This window comes from Podarcis gaigeae (genome assembly GCF_964106915.1).
Source record: "Podarcis gaigeae genome assembly, chromosome: 3".
In the NCBI taxonomy this organism is placed as follows: Eukaryota; Metazoa; Chordata; class Lepidosauria; order Squamata; family Lacertidae; genus Podarcis; species Podarcis gaigeae.
In genome coordinates, this window is record NC_139680.1 from 107,346,152 (window position 1) to 107,353,162 (window position 7,011).

Below are 7,011 nucleotides of genomic sequence, written 5' to 3' on the forward strand. Positions count from 1 at the left end.
CAGGTTCCCCTTTAAATGTGAACACCCTTGCCCACCCTTCTTGTTGTTGTTTAATCATGTCCGACTCTTCGTGACCCCATGGACCAGAGTGTGCCAGGCACTCCTGTCTTCCACTGCCTCCCACAGTTTGGTCAAACTCATGTTGGTATCTTTGAGAACACTGTCCAACCATCTTGTCCTCTTTCGTCCCCTTCTCCTTGTGCCCTCAATCTTTCCCAACATCAGGGTCTATTCCAGGGAGTCTTCTCTTCTTGTGAGGTGGCCAAAGTATTGGAGCCTCAGCTTCAGGACCTGTCCTTCCAACATTAGCTTTGCAAGGACCTTGACAAATCTGTCTTCAACATTAAGCAGACTGGGCTTCCATTTATTCTAAGAATCTGCTCTGGAAGGGGCACTGAACTGTAAGGTCCCAGAACTGTACTGCTGGTCTTTCTGCAAACAGAGCCCATTTCTCTATTGACTTATTTCTTTTTCTTTTGTTTAAATATATATAAGATAGATGAGTGATTTTCCACTCATGAAAATGTTGAAGAGCCCTGAACATGACACCCCATGGAATACGACTTATTTCTTTCAGCCTGACCATCAATGCCAACATCATGCGATGATCTATCATGAATCTAGCCCAGCTGAGTTGTAAAACTTTATTTTCTTAATATCTACCCTGTCTGCTTTCAAATAAACATGTGTAGCTATTTTTGAGTGGCTGAGCCCACAACTGAAGTGCATAAAATAGAACTATATAATCATTTTGTCAGGAGGAGAAGCAGCAAGTGCTGGGCAGGGGGGTGGGGGGTGGGGAGAGGCATAGCTGAGCTCATAAAAATACGGTTGACATTTGTTGCTCGGCGCTGACAGAGATAGGTGCTGGACACAATTTGAAAGTCAAGCAGGACATCTTAGGAGAGGCACCGCACTCCCCTCATCCATATTACTCCAGCAACATTCTTTAGAAATTCGTGTAACTACCATTATAAAAAGAAGAAGCTAGCCATAAATTTACTAAGCTCTGCATTTCACTGTCTTCTTGAGGATCAGAGAACAAAATTCATAGCTGCGACAGCATTAGCGGAGAACGGAAAACAAACCACACACAACCCCGTTGCCCATCTTCTGCTGGGTTATCAAGTCTGGGGCTGAAGGAGATTAAATGGGAAGGAGCCCATCTGCAAATGGAGGTTCTAATGTCATTTTCAAAGTTTATGGTGAGGAAAATTGGTTTGTTGTTGCAGCAGGGACAGAGTTTTCTCTCTCTCTTTAAACCCATTTCCCCCCATGTGGTTTCCCAGGTCAAGTTGCCCCCCATTCAGCTGCTACTGTCCACCAGAGGGTAAATGCAAGGTGCTTGTATTGCAGCTGTCTTTCTCCCCAGATGTACTCATGTGGAATGATTTCAATTGCGGAAACAACATGGGAGGAATCCAAAAAGCTGCCTTGTACCAGGTTAGACAATGTGTTCCTTTACGTCAGTATAATCTACTCCAGGGATGGGAACCTCAGTCCTGGGGAAATGAATGCAGCCCCCAAACTTTCCTATCCATCCCTTGGGACTCTCAGGCCATGACTCCTCCCAGGCCATGCTTCTCATTGGTCCCAGTTTGTGTCCTTCTCAGGTGATGGTTGAAGGTGTCCTTGAAAATTGATTGTGACTCTTTCTTTGCCCTGATGGTAAGGTGGGGTGTGTGTGTTGCATGCATGTAGAAACTACTGACTTTTGCATGGTTGTAATGTTGCCTAAGGGATGTGGGTGGTGCTGTGGGTTAAACCACAGAGCCTAGGGCTTGCCAATCAGAAGGTTGGCAGTTTGAATCCCCGCGACGGGGTGAGGTCCCGTTGTTGGGTCCCTGCTCCTGCCCACCTAGCAGTTCAAAAGCACGTCAAAGTGCAAGTAGATAAATAGGTACCGCTCCGGCGGGAAGGTAAACGGCATTTCCGTGCGCTACTCTGGTTCACCAGAAGCGGCTTAGTCATCCTGGCCACATGACCCGGAAGCTGTACGCCGGCTCCCTTGGCCAGTAAAGTGAGATGAACGGCACAACCCCAGAGTCAGCCATGACTGGACCTAATGGTCAGGGGTCCCTTTACATTTACCTGTAATGTTGCCTAGTTCTCACCCTACTGCAGTTGCATGAAGGAAAACAAACATACCTAGGATCTCCAGGCATTTTGTGCAATCTGGTCCTTGGCTTTGGGGCTGAAATCGACACCTTTGTACAAGGTGCCTCCCCACAATTTCTTGCCCTTGTTCTTCCTGTGTGTGTGTGTTATTGCTTTCGTTAGTTATTGTGGTATGCTATTTTGGTGGTTTTATATTTTAAACCACCCTGTGGATGAAAGATGGTATAGAAAGTTATTTATTTAACAACAACAACAACGTTTTGAACTTGTGTGCAATGTGTGCAATGCGCTTCTGCCCCTTGATTGCTGTGCACAAAACCAACTGCAGCCTGTGCTTTAAGGCAGCACCAGTAAGTCTATATTCAATTAACGGATGATCTTGGTGGCGTTTGTGATGGGATACTTCTTTATTAAAAGAGATGGGCAAGTTCTTCTTGGATTAACTGGGAGAGCTCAGATCATTTTTGGAGCCAATCCGAGGGCTCAGAAAAACAAAATTTAAAAATTTGGCTTTGTAATTTGGAATTTATGTGATGTGATTTAATTTGATGTGATTGGCCAGTTAATAATTTTTTTTTTAAAAAAAGAAAAACGCTCTCACTCATCCCTCCACTTTGCTTCAATTACCCATCGAGTGGGAATAGTGGCAGTGCACAGGAAGAGAAGAAGACAGGAAGGCATGTCCCTTCCCTGATGCAATGTGCGGAAGCACTCTGGGTTGGGGGTGCAAAGGAAGGAAAAAAACTCCTTGCATCTTGCCTTCATGCACCACTGCTGTGCTGACAATATTTTACAACTAAGGGGAAGCAGGGACATCAGAGGAGTCCTATAGAATCAGGCTAAAGGTTTGTCTAGTCTAGTGCCCAAGCAGATGCTTATGGAAAACCCATGAGCAGGACTTGAGTACAATAGCACTCTCCGTGCTTGTATTCCCAGAAACTGATATTCAGAGGCAGCACATAGCTATCATGGATAGTAGCTACTGATAGCAGTATCCACCATGATTTCGGCTAATCATCTTTTAAAGCCAGCCAAGTTGGCCATCTCTATATATTGCATACTCAGGGACTGGGCCCCAGCAAGGAGGCTTTGGGTGAAGCTGAGGGCTGGTGGGGAAGGGCTGGTGCGAGGCAAGCCAGAAATTGTTCTCTGGCTTAGATTTTGAACTAAGCTGTGGAAGAACTTGGGGACTTTAGAAGCTCACTTCCCAATTGAGATGAGCTCTTACAAGCTTCTGAAGCTCATATCCAAACCTGGCTCAGTGGAGCTTTGCTGACCTCTCTGTTTATTACCTGGCACAAATCTCTGAGCAGCTTATATAGACCTCTGAGAGCCAGCACAGCGGAAACCGCCTTTGCTTTAACAATGCCACGGCAATGCAATGTGCAATGTGCATTTAGATCAGACTTCCTCAACCTGGTGCCCTCCAGATGTTTTGTACTAGAGCCTGAGTCAGCAGGATTAGGCTATTCTCTGACCCTGTTTTGCAGACAGCTTAGGAGAGTCAGCAAATACAGTAATATATAAAACGAAAGGCGCTGGTCTTGAACTTAAATCTGCCTGGAAGCAACAATCCCTATTCCTGAGGAATGACTGTGGCAATTCATTACAGAGGCAAGCTGTCCTCTGCAGATGCTCAGAGGCATTTTCCTACCAGATAATGCCTACAGAGCTCATGATTTCACATAGAAGATTATCACATTAAGTTCTGCTTGGGTGTGTGAGGCAGGAAAGAGTTTCATGATTGCGGCTCTCATCTTGAAATCTCCTGGCAGCGTCTACGTCTTTTTCAATGCCTGTCATCAAAGTACTGACCCACTCTGATCATACTTAGTTTTTGAAATCTGACCGAATCATAGGATGGCGTAGGATGGCCGGAGGCCAATTTCCACAGCTGAAAAACCTAGCATGGACTCCAAGGTCACCTTATAGGAAGCTTTGAAGGCCTTAAAAACATTGCGGGGGGGGGGGGGGGAATCTATGTCAGTGTGAAAGAATAAGAAAGCTAAATTATACAAAACTCAGTCTGGCTATGTGTGAAGCATCACAAACAGAGCCTGTGGAAAGGATCCTTTTTGTGGAAAGGATCCTTTTTGATTAACTGCAAACTGAGAATATTGCTGCTCTCCTGCACAATTAAAATCCACCCACCCCTCTTCTTTTTAAAGAGCCAGATCTAAATGGGTATATTTTTATCACGGTGGGTTAAAAGTCGTGTGGCTTGGTTAGGAGATTAAGAACACTGAGACGCACCTCCACATTCTGAAAACATCCCCTTGCTTCAGGAACCAGTCGTGAGGGATTACGCACCCTTAGGAAATTGGCCGTCTGCTCGCCGCAGAGAGATGTTATGAAAGCTGCTCTTTCCAGATAGAATCTATTCAAGGGTTTTTAAGGTTTCAGCCGGGGCTATGTTTTGGCGCAGTCAGCAGGAACAGAGGTTTCAATTACTGAACACCAAGTTTGTGCAGCAAGCAATATTCTGCCTTCTGGGGACGGCGCTTTGGATAACATCCCAGCCATCTATATATCTATATACACACCTTGACAAGGAAGTTGCCTGGCCAAAAGGGGCTATTTCTCTTGGTTTAATGTGCCATGTTTGTAAACAAGCCTGCTTTTCCATTCTCATATTTATTCATCCAGTCAACTGGGAAACATTCATGCCATGCCTTTGAAGCACTATGGCACCCTTTGAGACGGACATTGCTTCCCCCCTCCCCAAGAATTTTGGGAGCTGTAGTTTATAAATGGAGCCGAGAGTTGCTAGGAAGGCTCTGTTCGTCTACAGTTCCCAGAGTGGTTTAACAATCAATACCTCTTCCCAGGAAACTCTGGGAATTGCAGCTCTGGGAGCACGCAGAGCCCCTCTTATTCCGATTGGGACCATGGTGCTGGAGAAAGGGGAGGCTAACCCTTTCCTCTGTGTCAGATTCCTGATTAAAGCTCCCCCCCCTGCAAACATTTAGTCTAAACAGGCAGGGGAAATGGCAGGTGTATGCGTTTTAATTGGGGAAGGTTTAAATCTCCTTCCACAGTACAGTCGTACCTTGGTTCTCGAACACCTTAGTACTTGTACGTTTTGGCTCCCAAACACTGAAAACCCGGAAGTAAGTGTTCAGTTTTCGAATGTTTTTTGGAAGCCAAACGTCCGATGTGGCTTCCACTTGACTGCAGGAAGCTGCTGCAGCCAATCGGAAGCCGCACCTTGGTTTTTGAATGGTTTGGGGAGTCGAACGGACTCTGGGAACAGATTAAGTTCAAGAACCAAGGTTCCACTGCACCGTGATTCTGATCTGGGCTATGGGGAGCTGTCCATGGTTCTGATCCACCTGGCTTTGAAGGGGCTCTGGTAATTGCTACCACTTCCACTGTGAACCCTGAGCTGCAGAAGAAGACAGTGAGGAGAACCCCTAACCCTACTGGCAGTAATCCAAATGGAAAGCTACAATGCATGAAAAGCTAAGAGACTTGGGGTTTTCCACACAGGCCCTGATAGCTGTAAGTTGTGAGAAAGCTAGAACAATAATCTGCCAACGAATTTGAGATGTGGAACTGCAATGCCACATGAGTGAGATCAATAAACACCCAGCAATAAAAGATAATGGGAGAGGATCTACCCCAGCAAATTATTTGTCAAAATTACAAATACCCAAATACAGACGGTCATTTCCCCTCGCTAGATTCAACGTGCTGCCATCTGCCTCATTGCATGGAACGAGTTTGCCCCTGTGGCTTGATGGAGGTAGAAACTGTCTCTCATGTCTTGTTACGCTGCCATTTCTATGGGGATATACACTCAGTATTTATCACTCTTGTTATACAAAAATCTCCAAATGGGTCCAAACTTTAATGTCTAAAACTCCTGGTAGACGACAAGGATCTATGCTAAGCGTGGCCAAATTCTGTGCGACTGCCATAAAACTTAGGGAACAAGCTGGACTACCAAAATGATTAAGGTTTTAAATGATAATTTTAGGTTATATTTTAGTGACCAAGATTTAATATATTTTTTTAACTACCGCTATATCTGAATTGTTTCTCTTATAGCCAATTGCAATTCAATGTTGTGTTTTATGATTTTCCTCATATTGTAAGTGACCCGAAACTGGTCTGTGACCATAATAATAAAATTCTGAGGAGGCAGACCTGGTTCTTCAGCAGCTTCCTAACCATGTCACCTGTTCTAGATTCAGGTAGGTAGCTGTGTATCTAAAGAAGTGTGCATGCACACGAAAGCTTATACCAAGAACAAACTTAGTTGGTCTCTAAGGTGCTACTAGACATTTTATATATATATATATATATATTATATATTTCGACTCATGTCATCTGTGTTTCCCTTCTGCTCTTTTGGACTACAACCCCCATCAGCCCAATCCAACATGTCCAAAGGTCAGGGGTTATGAGGGAGTCATAGACCACCACATTGGGAGGGCACTACTTTGGCCAACTCTGGCTTATATGGCCATCGGACTGGGAAGGGAGATGGAAGTGAAAATTTCACTTTAGCTCCCCCAATGCAAGAGGCATATTTCACTTTATGGTGAAGATTTCTGAAGGTTGCTGCTAGCACATTTGAGGCTATTGAGAAGAGAAAGAGATGCTTTGGGAACCATGAATTTCTGATGTCCACACAGCGAGCTCCGTTGGTGGAAGAGATGACAGCCGTGTGGCGCACAGAAAGAGTTATTGCAGTTTGCTAGAGGTGTGAGCAGATTACATATGGGCTGTAAGCAGGAAGACTGTGAAAAGGGCACAGAATCTTTCACCTGCTCTCCTCTGGAGTGTTGCTGCGGTGAGCCAAACAGCACAGCGGGAACAGAGGTTGAGAAATCCTTTTGAAAGTGGCCTCCTTCCGGTCTAAACTACCGGAGTGGAAGGAAATGTTTC